The sequence below is a fragment of the Trichechus manatus genome, unplaced genomic scaffold (assembly GCF_000243295.1).
Source record: "Trichechus manatus latirostris isolate Lorelei unplaced genomic scaffold, TriManLat1.0 scaffold00026, whole genome shotgun sequence".
NCBI lineage: Eukaryota > Metazoa > Chordata > Mammalia > Sirenia > Trichechidae > Trichechus > Trichechus manatus.
The window spans coordinates 19110015-19128833 of record NW_004443962.1 but is presented as its reverse complement, the minus strand read 5'-3'; the positions used below and the strand labels follow the sequence as shown (position 1 = coordinate 19128833).

General features: G+C 35.1%; 1 protein-coding gene across 11 annotated transcripts in view; it reads right to left on the bottom strand.

Moving 5' to 3' along the window:
- The window catches only part of ZBTB20 (zinc finger and BTB domain containing 20), a 920614-nt gene that overhangs the window by 561610 nt on the left and 340185 nt on the right, over nucleotides 1–18819 (bottom strand). The window contains exon 1 of one of the 11 annotated variants that reach the window (XM_023728697.1): nucleotides 5213–5246. The exons of the other annotated variants lie outside the window; for them this stretch is intronic. The gene's annotated coding sequence lies outside the window, so the exon portion shown is untranslated. Of the gene's footprint in view, nucleotides 1–5212; nucleotides 5247–18819 lie in introns of those variants that run through there. 11 annotated transcript variants of the gene reach the window in all.

The window sequence follows — 18819 nt, the reverse complement described above, 5'->3', positions numbered from 1 at the left end:
AGGTTTCTCTAGCTCTGTTCATTTTCTTCATTGTCGTTTCTTTCTGTTCTTCAGATTGGATTATTTCTATTGATTTATCTTCAGTTCACGGATTCTTTCTTCTGAGATCTCAAATCTGCTATTTACCATCCCTAGTGAATTAATTTCAGTTATTGTACTTTTCAACCCCAGAACTTTTATTTGCTTTTAAATATATATATATTTTCTATGTTTATAATGATACTTTCTATCTGATGGGTAATTGTAGTCATACTTTTACTTAATCATTTAACATGGTTTCCTTTAGTTCTTTGTACATATTTATAACAGTTGCTTTGAAGTCTTGGTCTGCAAAATCCAACATCTGCCCTCCTTCCCCTGAGACAGAGACTACCAGTTTTTTAAACTATTTCTCATACTCCTGTTTCTTTGCATGTCTCACATTTTTTCTTGAAAGTTTGCATTATAGATAACGTATTACAGCAACTCTGTCTTCTGCTTTCCTCTCCTAAGGGTTGTTGTTGCTATTAGTATTTGGTTGGTGACTTGCCTGGACAAATTCTGTGAAGTCTATCCCCACACTCCCATACTGTGCAGTTGTTGATGTCTCTGCTCAGTTTTGTTTTGTTTGTTTGAATTCCTATTTTAATTTTAAGATTAGCTTCCTAGGGCTTGCCCCTGTGTCATCATAGTTTAGAGGTCAGCCAATAATTGGTCAGAGGTTGTGCTCAATCACTTTGGGTCAGTAAGTTAACACCCCTTGACAATGGATATGCGTATGAGTTGGGAAATGCATTCAAAGCTGAGGCAATTTACAAGTCTTCCTTGGCTCTTACTTTCTACCAGGCCCTCTCTCATCTCTTCTCTTTGTGCACAAGGCCTTAGGAATGTGTGGATGTCTTGGAATTGCTCTGATCTTCCCTGAATATCGTGTGCATCCTTCCAGACCACCAGAAATATGTGGGAATTTATCAAGGCCCACTATAGCTGTCTCCTTCTCCAATTCTCCATGTTAAATCTCTGGCAAATCTGCCAGTCTGCTGTCTGCCCTAACCAGGATTACCACCTCAGGTTAGTTACGATGTTGGTCCTCCATATTTGTTTGCCATGGAGATTGCTACTGTTCCTGATAACACCCAGAGACATGTATTTTTTTTTCCCTGTTTTTTTTGAATCAAATCAACCCCCACCAGCAGTGAAGTTGCCAGTTTTCTTGGCTTTGCCTGTGCTAGTAGAACTATTATACCAATGGAGCTGTGGGGAGGGTTAAGGAGTGGGAGCAGCCCTGTCTAAAACACCACCAACTCCCACTTATGCCTACTGTCCTATCTCAATTGTTAACACAGTCCCTTTAATTCTCAAAGGTTTCCAGTATGGATGATATAATTTATGATATACTTCTCTATAATAAGCATAAACAATTTATGGTATTCCTTTAGCAAATGATCATTGCCTATTTCTTTTTCTTATAGAAAAAAAATCAGAGGCTCAGATGCAGGTGGGGGATGTGGTGAGAGGTCCAACTGTCATTGAATGAAAGTTTCCACGATGGTTATATGCATGCAGGAAATCCTGAACTATCTGATCCACTACATTTCTAGAACATCTAAAAGTTTGGGGGGATAAGAATATCTGTCAATCCCCAGAACCCTTAGTTAGGTTGGGCTATGGAGATTGGGAGGCAGGGGTGAGGAGGAGGGTGCCAACCTTTACTCATGGGACATAAAGAGTTTTGACTTACTTTACACAGCCAAGAACAATCATTCAATGGAAAGGGCTAGAATTACACTGGTTCATAACGAGTTGATAAGAAATCTAGGGCTGAAATGTTCTAGAATAAACCCCTTTCAAGCATCTAGATAATATGTCATCTTGACTTAATCTCTTACAAAAGAGTACTCTGAGATCTCTCTGAAGAGGTACAAATACGTACTTGGATCAAGTTAGTATTTACCAACTTATTATCTCACAGTTTCTTGTGCCCACTCAGAACATACCTCCTTTGAGCACAGTAAGGGGACAAGCTTCTCTGGGGACGTTAAAGAACTCTTATAAACCAGAAAGTTCTCATATAGAAATAGAAAGTGATATTCACTTTAAAAATGATTTTTTCCTTTACATGAGGATTCACAATTAAATTCTCTTGAGAATTGGACACTACTGGAGGATTTAAATCATAAATAGATTTACAAAAATCACTCTTATAAAATGAAGTAAACATGTAGTATCTGCTTCCAGGAATTTTGAGAAATTTTTTTTCTTCAAAAAGACTAAATGGATGGAAAAAAATCAGCAAATTTTGTGCAGTAAAAATTCAGAATATATAAAGCATTAACTATGAATATCTTACCGATGTTTTTGGATCAACATTAATGCTTCACATTTACAAAGTGTCAAAGAAATCAAAATATTCACCAAACTTGATCTCACTAAAATGTCATAACAATTTACCTTTAACCCAGGAAACTATAACAGTAAATATTACTGTTTCTATTTGGAAAACAAGAAATCTAATCCATAAAACAAAACACTGAAAGGTCAAATAAATTGCTTAAGGACACAAGTAAGTCTAGTTATGGAGTATTTGATGAACCTTCATCACATTGTGGTATAAGGTTATCAATTAGGCACTATCCAGGCTATAATAGAGAATAAATTTGTAGCCTCCACCTACAATTTTCAGTACATTAGAGTTTATTCAAAATAAATCGTTAAAAAGATTTTTGGTCCTATGGAAGGTTACTACTCCAGTTAATCTCTTAGGGGAAGAGGGTGGACATTTCTTCAGCTGTGTGACCTTGTTAGACTTTTCAGTTTCTATAAGAGGATTTCAACCCTATCCCAACTCGATTACTGGTAGTTCTGCTAGTAATTAGTGAAGTATTCCAAGTATTTTCCAGTTACTCAATCTAACACTCACTGTCAGGAACAATCAATAACAATCAAAGGCATAGTTTAGAGAAACAGTATATATGGAAAATTCCCTGAAAGATGTGCTGTCCATACACTGGAGGTTAGCACTTAGATATATTCAGAAATCTACTTGTCAATTTTGCCAGAATGGAGTTCTGTTTCCTTGGTCTGTACCTTGTAAGGCTGAATGTATTAAATTTCACATCAATGAGATGTTATCAGTCTATATTGAGGGCTTCAAATGAAGTATCCCTATGTTATGGATTGAATTATGTCCTCCAAAAATGTGTCGACTTGGCTAGGCCATGATTTCCACTATTGTGTGGTTGTCCTCCGTTTTGTGATCTGATGTAATTTTCCTATGTGTTGTAAATCCTAACCTCTATGATGTTAATGAGGCAGGACACAATCTACAGGATTAGGTTATATATTGAGTCAATCTCTTTTGAGATATAAAAGAGAGAAGGAAGCGGAGAGGAGAGGGACCTCATTATCACTAAGCAAGAAAAGCAAGGAGCAGAGGGTATCCTCTGGACCTGGAGTTCCTGCGCTGAGAAGCTCCTATACCAGGGGAATGTTGATGACAACGACCTTCCCCCATAGCGAACAGAGAAAAAAAGCCTTCCCCTGGAGCTGGTACACTGAATTCAGACCTCTAGATTGCTAAACTGTGAGAGAATAAAATTCTGTTTGTTAAAGTCATCCACTTGTGGTATTTCTGTTGTAGCAGCACTAAATAACAAAGAAACCCTATAAAATATTCTTTTGCTTCTCTTGAAATTGAATATTAAACATGATAGTCATGATATAATACAGTGATTCCTTTACATACTGAAAAGCATCATAGGAAAATATTTTCTTTCTAGTCTTAGTATCAGTGCATTTTCCCATAACATATGGTCAGAGTCCAATTTATAAATGTACTTAATATTCTATATACCACCCCCCCCAAAAAAAAAACCAAACTCGCTGCCATCAAGTCAATTCTGACTCACAGTGACCCTACAGGACAGAGTAGAACTGTCCCATAGGGTTTCCAAGATTGTGCTATTTTATTTTCAATATAAGTCTAATTTTTGCCTCTTCATGTTTTTCCCTTGTTTTCCCATTTTCTATTTAATTTACTTCATTTATAATATATACTTCATATATATTTTATTTTCATTATATATATGTATAATATCTATGTATCCCTTTAAGCCATCTTAATTTTAATATCTTTCTGGAACAGAGATGACCATTTTTCTGTCTGCCTCTCTGTCTCTTCCTCTATGTTTCTATCCATCTATTCTTCTAAATATACTATGTGATACTCCAAAATTTTAGATGAAATTTCAAAATATCAACCTAGGTCTTCTAGGAACAGGGCTCGATATACCATTCATGCTTTTCAGGTGACTTTATACAGTTTTCTTTTACTCTCAAAGCTATTCTCTATTATTGAAGTATTATCAAGAGGCAAAGTAATAGATTTGTATCATCAGAATCCAAGATTATTAGCTTTCTGTGCCAGAATAGAACAGTTTGGAACGTATGGATCAACAAGAGCTATTTTCACATCATTAATAATGTATAGAACCAGAGCAGCCATGACTGATCATGCAGGCAGTGCCCCACACAAGGCACCCAGTCCTGGGGTGTGCTCCCCTCAACAAACCATGTTCTCTGGCCCAAGTATCATCTGCTGGAGCAAGAAATTTCTTTTTATAATTTGTACAAAGGTGCCCAAAGAGGGCATCTTTTTCTAAGTTGTACTAAAGCTCCACAGAGGCTAATGGAGGCTCTCTATAACATATTTCTATGGTGCTTCTAACAAAATATAATTAATGCATTGATATTTGAGTTGGCTCTCTAGGTTTTACATGTTATGCAACATTGGGCTAACTCCCCTTGTAATGACCTCATCACATGAGCTTAGGTCTCCATGACGGATTAAAGAATGCTTTAGAAGACAGATTGTCAACAGCAATCTATACACTTTACCTCAGGGAGAATGACTTTGAAACAGAGTAGGAGGAAAAGGATGTTCCTAATACTATCTGTCTCCATAGATGACAAAAATACATCTTATATCATTTATCATACTCTCAACATCCTAAAGGCTTTTCTTCTTAAGGACAGTTGAGAAGGCACTGCAGAGCATGTTGTTGTTGTTGTTAGGTGCCTTTGAGTTTGTTCCAACTCATAGCGAACCTAAGTACAACAGAACAAAAAACTGTCCAGTCCTGTGCTATCTTCACAATCATTGCTATGTTTGAGCCCATTGTTGAAGCCACTGTATCAATCCATCTTGTAGAGGGTTTTCCTCTTTTTCACTCACCCTCTACTTTACCAAGCATGATGTCCTTCTCCAGGGATTGGATCCTCCTGATAACAAGTCCAAAGTATGTGAGATGAAGTCTTGCCATCCTCACTTCTGTCTGTACTTCTTTCAAGACAGATTTGTTCATTCTTCTGGCAGTCTATGGTATAGAGTATTATGCTATTCATATTATTGTTTTCTCCATGCTTAAGTTGTCTTCAGTTTGGGATTCTCAAGCAATAAGAAAATTGATAAGAAAATTTCAGTAAGTTCTGAGACAATGGGTTATTTGTATAAAGGAATAGTTTCTTCTTAAATTTAACTTTTTGACTGTCCTTGAGAGATTTTATACAGTTAACTTTTGATGAGTTATCTGCAGGTGAGCTATGCATAACATATTTTTTGCTTTAGCGTTTCATTCCAATGTGACACATTTTAATCCCAGTTTCGCCTCTCCTTTCTCCTCTGCACATCACTGAGTTACCTCCTATTCCTGCTAGTTGGTATGTAATCAATAAATTGAAAGATTTCTATGGTAATTATTTTCTACAAAATTAAATTTGGTAATTAATCAAGTATTATTGCATTTCATAGGTCTGCTCTTGATTAATCATTATTCCTAATATTAATATTGCTTGTTATATATATGCACTGAGGTATCGGTGAAAAACAAGAATCCAAGAATTGATGGAATACCAATTGAGATGTTTCAACAAATGGATGCAATTCTGGAAGTGCTCACTCATCTATGCCAAGAAATTTGGAAGACAGCCACCTGGCCAACTGACTGGAAGAGAGCCATATTTGCACCCCTTCCAAAGAAAGGTGAACCAACACAATGCAGAAATTATCAAATGATATCATTAATATCACATGCAAGTAAAAATTCTGCTGAGGATAATTTTAAAAAATCTGCAGCAGTACATGAACAAGGAACTGCCAGAAATTCATAAGAGGACGTGGAATGAAGGATATCATAACTGATGTCAGATGGATCCTGGCTGAAAGCAGAGAATACCAGAAAGATGTCTACCTGTGTTTTATTGACTATGCAAAGGCATTCAACTGTGTGTATCATAACAAATTATGGATAACATTGCAAAGAACGGGAATCCCAGAACACTTAACCTGTACATGGATCAAGAGGCAGTTGTTGGAACAAAACAAGTGGATACTGCATGGTTTAAAATCAGGAAAGGTATGCGTCAGGGTTGTATCATTTCACCATACTTATTAAATCTGTATGCTAAGCAAATAATCTGAGAAGAACATGGCATCAGGATTGGAAGAAGACTCATTAACAACCTGCGATATGGAGGTGACACAATCTTGCTTGCTGAAAGTGAAGAGAACTTGAAGCACTTACTGATTAAGATCAAAGACTATAGCCTTCAGTATGCATTACACCTCAACATAAAGAAAAGAAAAATTCTCACAACTGGACCAACAAGCAACATCATGATAAATGGAGGAAAGACTGAAATTATCAAGTATTTCATTTTACTTAGATCCACAATCAATGCCCATGGAGCAGTAGTCAAGAAATCAAATGACATATTGCATTGGGCAAATCTGTTGTAAAGACCTCTTTAAAGTGTTAAAAAGCAAAGATATCAGTTTGAGGACTAAGGTGTGCCTGACCCAAGCCATGGTATTCACAATCGCCTCATATGCATACAAAAGCTGGACAGTGAATAAGGAAGACTGAAGAAGAATTGATGCCTTCGAATTATGGTGTTGGCGAAGAATATTGAATATACCATGAACGGCCCAAAGAAGGAACAAATCTGTTTTGGAAGAAGTACAGCCAGGAGTGAGGACAGTAAAACTTCATCTCCCTTACTTTGGATATGTCATCAGGAGGGACCAGTCCCTGGAGAAGATATCACGCTTGGTAAAGTAGAGGGTCAGTGAAAAAGAGGAAAACCGTCAACGAGATGGACTGACACAGTGGCTGCAACAATGGCCTCAAACATAGCAAGGATTGTGAGGATAGTGCAGGATCAAGCAGTGTTTCATTCTGTTGTACATAGGGTTTCTATGAGTGGGAACGAACCCAATGGCACCTAACAACAACAACAATTATTATATAATCTTTCTCTTAACCAATCATGCCCTATGGAGATTATCTATTCTATAAAGTCTCACCTTCCACAAGTGTTAGACCATTTCTTCGACATAATATAGAGGCCAGAAAACCCACAGAAAACAAAAATAATATGGTAAATTCAATGTTAAAATGTCATATGTTATATTCAAAGGCAAAAGATAAATTATTTTAGATAACACTTTTGTTTCTTACCACAACGCTATTGTATTCTTATGAATAATTGAGAATTAGTAAAGTGTTCATAAAAACCCCAATTCACATCTCTCAAGGGTCTAATCCAAATTCTAGCTGAGGAGCTATCTTCTTTCTGTGAACTCTGTCATGTAGAATTACATCATCTCCCATGGCTCAGGTTACCTCCAATTCATAAGATGCTTTAACAAAAACTGTTATGAAGTGGGTTCCGTTATGTATTCATATAACTTCCTCTTCACTTTGGTTTAGCACGGAAATACACAATACATCAATATGGATCTCATTAAGACAGTTGTTTCGATATAGTAACAAGCTGGGCAAGTAGAGGAAGTGTGCTGGATGTAATTTATTTACATTTTAATAAGACCTCAGACAAATGATACCACACAGGAAGCTCTCAGTGAGGTCAAGAAGAAATGGTGGCTGAAAACTGCCTTGGAGTTTGGAAGCTGTAAGTACTATTTAATCAACAGTATTGCTTCTGAATTAAGATAGGACAGCAGTTCCACAGGGACAGGCATTGCTGTCTGTGACAAACGTTACTCAATGCAGGCGTTAAAGATTGATGGGGAGAAGGTATATAATTCTTTTGAAACACATGATAAACTTTCCAGGTTATAATTTAGAACATATATTGAATGCTAAAGTTTAAAAAGGGTGGCCCAAGATATAAAAATTTCATCAAGACCTAAAAAATGAGAATCTTCTTCCTAAATATAACAAAGCTTATTGCTAAAATGTCCTGCCAGTGTTAGCATTTGGAGTTCTCCTACCTTGCATGTTAATTCTTCTGTGACTGGTTCTAAAAATCAGGTCAAATTTTCAGATGAAACAGGAGATACAGGAAACAAAGATTTTCAGTCTACAATTATAATAGCCTGCACTATTCCTATTTGCAAACTCTGAATCGGGTCACGTTGTGTGCAACAAATTATCACCAGTGATATTTCACAGATTACTGTGCATAACCATTGTCTATCCAGCGTCATTCCACAGCAAATAAAGATACTATGCAAAAATAAACAGTTTTAAATAGCAAGTGAGGAAATAAAGATAAAGGTACTATAAAGGCCAGAGTGAGGCAAATACGCAAAAGGTAGATTGTGAGTTCTAACACATTTGCCAAAAGATAGAACAAGAACATGACTCTGTATATATATTAGCCACTATAGAGAATAAATACTTGATTAGGGTTTGTTGTATTTGCATGGTTTTCATATTTGTATCTTATCTACCAACTAGAAAATAAGTTCCTTGAAAGTATGTGACTTATGCTTTTCTGTACTATAATTCTTAATAACTACAGGGTTGCTGTGAGTTGGAATTGACTCGACTGCGACAAGTTTGGTTTTTTTTTTTTTGGTTTAGCATGATGCTGAGTAGAAAACTGATTCTCAATAAATATTTGTGGGTTTGAATGGCGTGAAATATAAAGAATGTAGTCAAGAGAGTATAATTTAAAAATACCAAAAATTCATGCATGCATACTATATAAAAGAGCAAAACAAAATGACTCAAAAATAAGATAAATTATATCAGCAGATGGGAAAACTGAACAGGTTATGCTAAATCCATGGAGACAATAAAATTAATACAAAAAAAATTCAACTGAAAATAAATCAATGTAAACACATACTGAAATTGAAAAGATCATTTAAAAACCTTCTAGAGAAATGGAAACCCAGTGATAGCACCATGAAAGTGATTTGCCCCAATATCACATATAATTTCTGTCAATTTATACTAGAAGAGCTAAAGTATGATTAAAAATCTTGATTTACTTAATTGTATAGAATCTAAACAATCTATACTATAGAGGTCTATGAATTTGCTGAGGCACTAAGTTTAAAAAACAAAAAACCAAGCCCATTGCCATCAAGTCAATTCCGACTCATAGAGACCCTATAGGACAGAGTAGAACTGCTCCACAGGGTTTCCAAGGAGCGGCTGGTGGATTCAAACTGCCGACCTTTTTGGTTAGTAGCTGAACTCTTAACTACTGTGCCACCAGGGCTCCATTAAGTTTTATAGATGTTCCTAATTAGAATCTGAACACTATTTCTTCAGATGTAAAAACTCATAATTTCAATTGTAAATCATCATTTTACCTTTAAATAATTTTTAAAATTCATTGTGACATGGTATACAACTAGGTTGTATACCATGGTCATAAAAAGGTTATAAAAAGCTTCCAAGTGTTTTTAATAAAATCCTACATGTAAAGTTTATTCTAGTAATGCAAGGACCACTTAATGATGGAAAATCAATTATTATAAATACCTTGCCGAAGTGTCATGTTCCAATTTATTATAATGTTTTTAAGGGAAGGGGTATGCATCTGAATTCCAATGCCCAGTACACAATCTAGTGGGTAGCAAGCGCTGAATAAATGTGTGTTAAATTGATAGGAATTGAAAATACATCACAAGAAAAATGTTTCCATTAATTAGATCACAACAATATTACCAAAAAAGACATGTGATAAACTTCAACAGCCATTCCGAATAAACAAAAATGGCATAGAGAATAGTATTCTAACCCACTTTACCAATATAACAAAGAATATCTATCTTAAATCAGCAATTAATACCTGCCTTAACTGAAAAAACTAGAGACATTACCATATAATTAAGAACAAGAATGACTGCCCCATCACCATGATTACCTAACGATGAAATTTTAGTCATTGAAATTGGACATTAAACAGAAATAAGAGGGAAAAAATAATCATTGTTTGCAAATAATTTTATGACCTTGAAAACCCAAGAGCACTTATAAGAAAACTATTAAAACTAACAAGATAATTGAATAAAATGGGTAGATAATAAATATTATAAAGAAGACATGGCTTTTCTGCTCAACAATCAGAAAATGGAATGTAAGCAATTAAAGACAACAACAAGAGTATAACATTTATATATTTAAATATAATAAAGAATTTGGGGACCTATATGAATAAAAAGACACTATGTACGAGACATTACAGAATAGAAACATACTAGGCTTTTGAACGTGATGACTGAATATTTCAAAGATGCCAATACTCATTGATAGGTTTAATAAAATTCTAATCAAAATCCAATGGAACATTGTTCATGAACTGAACAAATTAAATTAATTTTGAAGAATAAGTAAGTGACAATAGCCAAAGCATTTTTTAAAAGAGAGAAATAAGGAAGGATTTGATCTAACAAATATGCAAACTTGTTGTGAAGTTCTAATGGGAACAGTATGGAACCAGTGAAAGAGTTAACAGAAAAAAGATAGTCCAGAAATAGATCCTAAAGCTGATAAAAATTAGCATGTCATAGGAGCCCTGGTGGCGCAGTGGTTAAGAGCTTGGCTGCTAACCAAAAGGTTGGCAGTTCGAATCCACCAGGTGCTTCTTGGAAACCCTATGGAGCACTTCTACTCTGTCCTATAGGATCAATCATTTGGGAATTGGTACTGGGACAGTTGGTTAACTACTGGAAAAAACATAAGTTAAGCTGGTTGTGTCATACCTTAGGTTAAAATAAATTCTGGAATGAAAAAAGAGTTAAAAAATAAAAACATGATATTAGAAAAGTGGTGAATATTTATCAGACTTCAAGCTGCTAAAAAAGAAGATAAAAGTAATAGACATAGTTATAAAGGAAAAAAAAAATCACATAGACCATACAAATATTTAAAATCTTCTCACAACAACAATAAAAAAAACAAATGGCATATGAAACTGGGAGAAACATTTTTTGTAACAAGTTTGACAAAATTAGTGACTTTAACATGTAATAAAAAAATCTTACAAATCCGTAAGACAACATGAGTAAACAACATGTGCAAACAAAAAGAAGAAAACAATGGTAAATAAGCATGTGAAAAACATTCAAACTCCTATTAACACAATCAATGCAAATTAAAACAAAATATACCATTTTCTTTTGCCAGCCAAATTGGCCAATATTTATAAAATAACACTATCAAAAGCAGGTGAGAGTGTAGTTAGACTAGTACTCTCACCTATGATTTGGGAGAAGTTATCAAAAGAACATCGAGAAGCTCAAATCCTCTAACCCAGAAATCAATTTTCTAAGAATCTGTGCTGAAAACATAATCCAAGTTACAGATAAAGATTTATATAAGAACGATCTTCAGAGCAGTAGGGATAATGGTGGGAAATAACCTAAATGTCAAATATGAGGCCATTAAAAATGAGTATTTTATGTTTCTAAGAACTAATAACCTAACTAGTGCTAAGTGATGAAAACAGACTACAGACTATAGGATCCAAATTTTTATTTTTAAGATGTACATAAAACATATATACAAACACACATACACTTTAAAACGGCACAGAGAACTGGAAGGAAGCAGAGAAAAATTTTAGAGATATTTATCCCGGACTGATGGCAATGAGTCATTTAAATTTTATATGCTATATTTTTTTCTCTATTTCCAAATTCTCTACAATGAGAATTGTTGAGAATCCAAAAAAAGTTACTTTAAACCTAAAATGAATTTATACGTGTTCAGAATTTACTCAAGAGAAACAATCAAACACCAATAAAAATCACTTTTCTTATACATGTGGAATTACTGTGCTAATTCATCTGTGAATCTGCATGCTGCCGTGTATAAAAAACATCTATCGAAATATTTGATTTTTTAATTTTCGTTTCTGAAGAACATAATACTTTTCCTGAATTAAAAAGCAGAGAAAATAAGGTCATTGTTAGGCACTGTATCTGACCACAGTGTCCTTCCAATGCTCCGATAGCCCTTCCTCTGCCCACTCATAGTTTACCTATGTTTATAACAACTGCTTTGGTACTAGACTCAGGTATATTCAGGTTGAGAATGTTCATTTGACCCATTTAGACAACACCTTTAACCAATTGTGACCCACACAGTGAACAATACAATTCATTTTCACATTTCTTTTGCCTGAGACACCAACCATGCCTACTATTCTCAGTAACAATGGATGGGGCTTGGATTTTTCATCAGTGCTTAAAACATAGCTGCCAAAGTCAAGACATGCAATAACCTTCTAAGCAAGTTTGCTGGCTCCATGTTGTGCCTGAAGGCACACCCCCTCCAAACGTCTGCACTCACCATCTGCTACTCAACCACAGAATAATGCACTCAAGTCTGGTGTTGCTTGGCATAGTCAATGTCCAACTCCATTCAGACATGTGCACCATATCAGGAACCTTATGACACAGTCCTCAACATCAACGCAGCACTTTCAGTCTCTACCGCACATAGATCAAGGATGTATGACAGTCAAGCTGATAGACAAAATCTAAGCCAACCTTAAACACCTACTGTGCATGAATCCCTGCTGTTTGCCTGCAGCTCACCTTCTATTGAGATGATAGCTTTGGCCTGGTCTTCTATGCCAAAACAAGTCCATGGAGTCACACTGGCAAGAAGAAGGGCCTATATCAATGTCAACAAACAGGTTCCTTGCTGCCGACCCTACCATCTGTCCTCCTGCTTCCCACATATCATACTTTATATGGACCTTGATGAATGGGATTCTAACAGTCCAAGATTCTAGTTCAGCCAGCCTTTGCAGATGGGGTCAACATGACTGCCCTCCAGCCAAACACACAGGGTGACAGAGCTGATGGGTTACCTGGAGAGTGCCTTGTTACAAGTTTGATGTCAGAAAAAATAAAAAGCAGATGAAGAAATTCCTACTAGTTTTTGAGTTTCAGGTTTGTAGAAAAAGTGATGTATTCAGTGCTCTAAGTAGATGATTTCCCTTTTAAACTCTTTGAAAATCTTATAAACGCTAAAGGATAAACCATTTCAACACTAGTATGGATAAGGGAAATAAATAAAAAGAAAACGAGTTGTTTTAAAGTATTTACAAAGTAGGTTTGAAAGACTTGAAAAATCTTCGAGATAAGACCTAGGTAACATCAATATAGATGTAGAACATTACATTTTTGCATTAAATGCAACAGTATTAGAGAATATTGCACACACTAAATGGAGAATAATAGCTTTCATACCTATTCTCTAGAAGTTGTCTAGCACTTACACACTTCAAGATAGAGCAGTAGAATGAGATATAATCTTAAGTATGAATGATTTCTGGAGAAATCAAATTTTTTTTTATCTTAGAAAAACAAGATACTACATGAAACACATTTGAAATACAATAAACCAAATTGTCTTAAAAGTAGTAAATAAAATTGTTTTGTTTTTCTGAGCATATGTTGAAAAACATTTTTCAATCAGGTCATTAAAAATGCACTTTAGACTGAGCCTAATGGCATATGAAACAAACAACAATTGAGGAAACACAACTAGTTTCAACCCAACTCAATTTAACATGATGATACAATGATATGCCTCTGTTTTTCCTCAAGGAAAGCTAAATGTATTTCTAGAATAATATCCAGACTTACCAAAATGAAGCAAACAAAAACAAAATTCTACCCCAAATTCAAAATACGACATCATCTGAAACTCTAGGCAATTTAAGCAAGTAATAATTAGAAGATGAACCTTCACTACACAAATGAGATAACGAATTTGAAGATAGGTTATACACCATAAAACATCATACACAAAATTATTCAGGACATCTACCATGGTGCTCCGTACATAGTAAGCATGTAGTAAATGTTTGTGAAATTGACTAAAATTTAATGGAAAAGAAAGGTATAATGAGATTCCATAAGTAGACTCCAGATCCTTTCGAGACCATGGGAAAAAGTTTCCATCGAGTCATTGTATGAGGTGCATCATTTGTCTTTGATGTTATTCATCAAGATGAGCTCCTGTTGTATCTAAAGACAAAACATTACAGGGTGCCGTGGGGATTCTTTCTGGAGAAATGACAGTGGAATAAAAAGCATGATTATTTTTAATTTGTAAAAATATCTCCAAATTTCCTAGCATTCTTTGGTCAACTAAGATAATGCTATAGAAATCCTGCATAAAACCCAAACTTAAAATGTCCTGGCCTAATCATCTGGCTAATCTCTTTGAGTTTTCCTGAAATATGCTCCCATCCTATTTTCTATGGGAATTCTCCCACTGATTAACACAGAGAATGAGAATTTGGCCTGTGTTCTATAGGCACCATTGAAATGTGGCCACCTGAGGCATGCAGGGAGGGCATCCAGCTGGCACGCCACATGCTGCCCTGGAGTAGTGCACAATGAGAGGATATTTTGGCTAAGAATACCTGGACAATCCCTACAAAGGCCCTGATTATGAAAAGGGCTTCAGCATCACCATTGTCCCAAGAGTGTAATATGAGCCAGGGAAACTTCTAAGTTTATGTATTTTACACACAAAAAAAGCACTTATAAGTAAAATCAAACAATTCTATGAAAGAGAAAAGCTGGGCCACAGATACTAGAACTTGAGTAGTATCCATATCACTGACAGGAACTTTTTTTAGCAACTTCAGATGCTTTACCATTACAGACTTGATCATAAAGTAAACATAAATTAAAACAAAATGAACCCTGTAAAACAAAAGATGCAAAAACACAGCATGAAAATTTATGTTTACAGTGAAGTTTTTACACTATACATTATAAAAATCAATTAAGTTCATATACGACTCATTTAAGAAATATCTGCTGATTTTGTTTTTGTTTCATGCAACTTGTAAGAAAGAAAATCCATGCATTTGAACTGCAGTGCCAAATGAAGCAATTTTGTCAATTTTGAGTCTATTTTTTTCAAAACACCATACGTGATTAGAACACATAATGCACTCGTATTTTTGCCAATTTTTGTTTTTACACCAAAGCTGTTTTTGAATTACATAAGCACGAAATCAGAATTTCAAAACCAGCAAACATATTTAGGGGTGAATTTTAAAATAAGTCCACTTGATTCTTTGTTAGACCAACTTTCAGCGCCAGGAGTCTTTTTCTAAAATTCCACTGGGTAAACAGGGTAGCTAAGAAACACTCCTCACACTGAAAAAGAAGCATATGCATTATTTTCAATAAGTTTTGTTTAGAGTTTTCACCCTCCCACTGAGTGGATCTGGTGATATTTACAACTCAATCTGGGTATAAATCTTAAGGGATTTATGATGTCACCAAACAATTACAGCTGGGTTTTACATTTGTGTTTATCTGTTATTTTGCATATAGATTCCAAAAACCAATGAAAAGAAACTTTGGTACAAAACACATCCTGGAAGTGAAATACAGATTCCATCTATCAATACAACCAGTTGATAGTATTTCTAAGACAAAGTTTGACAGGAAGGGAAACAAACAAACATAATGGCTTAAATATGCCACTTCAGCCACTTGAGTTGTCATTACAGAAACTTTTTTTTGTTTATTTTTGTTTTTTCGTGTCATTAATTCAATGTCACAAATATAGGAATTCTGAATTGTCAGTAAATTTTGGTGATGACTTGTCTGCACAAAGGAAGCCAACATCTATACGGAAACTTTTAATTTGTCAGCATGTATGTGTGTTTGAACTTACTTAAAATATTATCAATGTGGGCTTAATTTATATCTTGTCTCCTAAAAGCTGAAGCAAATCACAAATATTGCAGTGTGCCTAGGAGTAATAAATCCCAGTTTATACAAGAAGAAATAGAACCACAGAGAGATAGTGTTGCAGACGATGATACTGCCATTCCAGCAATATGCTCAGTACAATCACTCAGAATCCCAATAAAACCATAAAAATTGCCACTTCACATTTTTTCATTAACTTATCTTTTTCCTTAATTCAAACTATTGTGCAGAAAAGTTGTACTGCTAGCTTAAATAACTGATTAATTTTTATTAATTTAATTAGTTTTGCAATTTGTAGCCAATAAGGTTTGGCTTACATTTTTCCTTTTTTCCTGAGGAATTTAGTGACTTCACAGACCTTAATACTCCAATGGCAATTTAATCTCTAAAGAGGCCAAGGAACACTGAGATTCAAGTTGGCTTCTCGTCCATCTTTGTTGACAGAAATCCAGAGTGCCAAAATCCTACGCTGCTGGTTGCTGATCATCGTATTTAAATATTGATTCTTCTAAAACTTGTATGTTGAGACTTTCTTCATTTTAGAATTACAGGTGGAAAGTCACTTCTCTTTGATATAAACTGCATGCAATAAAGAAGAAGGCAGTCCTACACAATAAATATGTAGGGAATGGTTTTCCACCTCTGCATGCTGCAGAAAATCCCACTGAGTTAAGTAGGGTTCTACCAAGGCCACTTAAACATATTAGCCTATTATGCTCCACATTTCTTTATTGTTCTCAAAAAGTTAATGAAATGTTCCAGTATAATGTTTATGCTGGAGTACTTTTCGAGGCATTTTAGAAGTGATGTTTCTCTCATAACTCTGGAAGGGGGTTCCACTTCCTAGAAGCATTTAGTAGACCATGCGGTCTCATTATTCAGACTGTTTAGTTGCATAGCTGGAGAAGAAAATCCTTAGACATAATAACTTATAAGTTTGTGGGCTTTAACCTCATTGTAAAGTAACAGGGATTAGAAAGTTGGCAAGCTATAAATGTCGTACTGTACTATTGAATGGATAGGTTTAAAATATATGGTCTATTCATAAATAACATTGATTTTTATCGGTCAATCTCTTGGTTCAGAGTATCGGTGGGAAATTAAACAATCAACTGTTTCTCCAGATTCAAATGTTTTTTTTTTTTAGAAAAATAAGGAAATATGATCTTCTATTACTGAAAATATAGGGTCACCATGAGTCGGAATCGATTCGACAGCACACAACAATGTTACCAAAACTACGTAGAATAACACTTGTTCTCTGCAGTGTGTCTGCTGTGTGTCTGCTTCTTCATCTGTAAAATGAAGGATCAGACTTTATATCGATGACCCCTTTTAGTTCTAATCACTGGTGTTATGATTCTAAATATCCCTGGTGGCACAAGGGTTAAAACACTCTGCTGCTTACCTAAAGGCTGGCAGTTCAAACCCACCCAGTGGCTCTGCAGGCAAAGACTTGGTGATGATCTGCTTCCATAAAGATTACAGCCTAGGAAACCCTATGGGGGTGGTTCTACTCTGTCACATGAGGTGGCTATGAGTCGGAATCAACTTCACAGCATCCAACAACAACAACATGTTGAGGAATAGCGAAGTAGGAAAACAGTAGGGAGAAAAACTATTATTATTAAATTACTAACTTTCCCACAAAATCCAGATTTTGTAATTATCCCTTGAGTTGTCATAAACAACCATCTCACCTTCTGAACATCATCAATAGTATGAATGAAAGATTGAATACTAATACCACATAGAGTAAGTTTAGGTTAAAGTCAAGACTAAGGACATAGCAATGAATTGATAAATAAAAGAATTATAAACTTCTACTGAATTAATATGTGATGTGCCTCGCCAAATATCTGTTTCTTATATAATCTTTCTCAACTGAAAACAACGTGATGAGGTTGAGTTTTTTGTTTTTGCTTTGAAGAAATCAGACTACAATCCTAAGTAATTGTTTAATAGAGTCCACAGCCCTGCCCTCTATTGGATGATCCTAAGAATACCTAATTCTTCTTTTTTGAAACCAGGTATCTACGTTCAATAAAGATGCGACAGTTAGAATGTCAACTATGGTCTACTTGCTTTATTTACATTCGTTCACGTAGTCTTTGCATAAAAAATAGGGGGTAAGTACTTTTAGAACACAGTCATGATTTTGAAATACAGAATCACAGGGGTGGTTATCAGTAATGGTAGACTATCAAGCTGATGGTGGGTACTCCACTTTTTCTCAGCGTGCAAAGTTAACAGAGTGTGGTACAGTGTTTCCAGAACAAGTGTGGCTCAGCCCAAATGATTATGTTTTTGTCTTCTTCCTAATTGTAACCACGGGAGTAACCTATTCCTCCGTAAGTGAAATTAGAGACAGAAAGAGACAAAATTGGAAAGTACATGTATTCTTTTCACTGTTAAGTGTGAAACTGAGGTGTCCATAAATTTATTAGGGCCATAAATATGAACTAATATGTCCAAATCACATTATGGAACTCTTTAATAAATGGGTGCTTGTAGCATAATGAGCACTAGAATAGGCGCAACGGACCACCATTACATGATCCATGCTGTAAGTTATTAATATTTAAAGTTCATTAGTTTTTTTTTCCTAAAATGGGGGAATTGAGACTCTAAGTTTCAATAATAGCATTTTATAACAAACTACCTACAAAGCCAAGTAATGATTTACCTTGCTTCATTATTATGTAACCATTATTAATCCAAATGAGTGGTATACTACTCACAGCTTTAACTAACTTACAGCTAAGACGGGCTCTGCTTTGTAGTCCTCTCTCTAACGCTGCACTCTGATACAATAAGACACT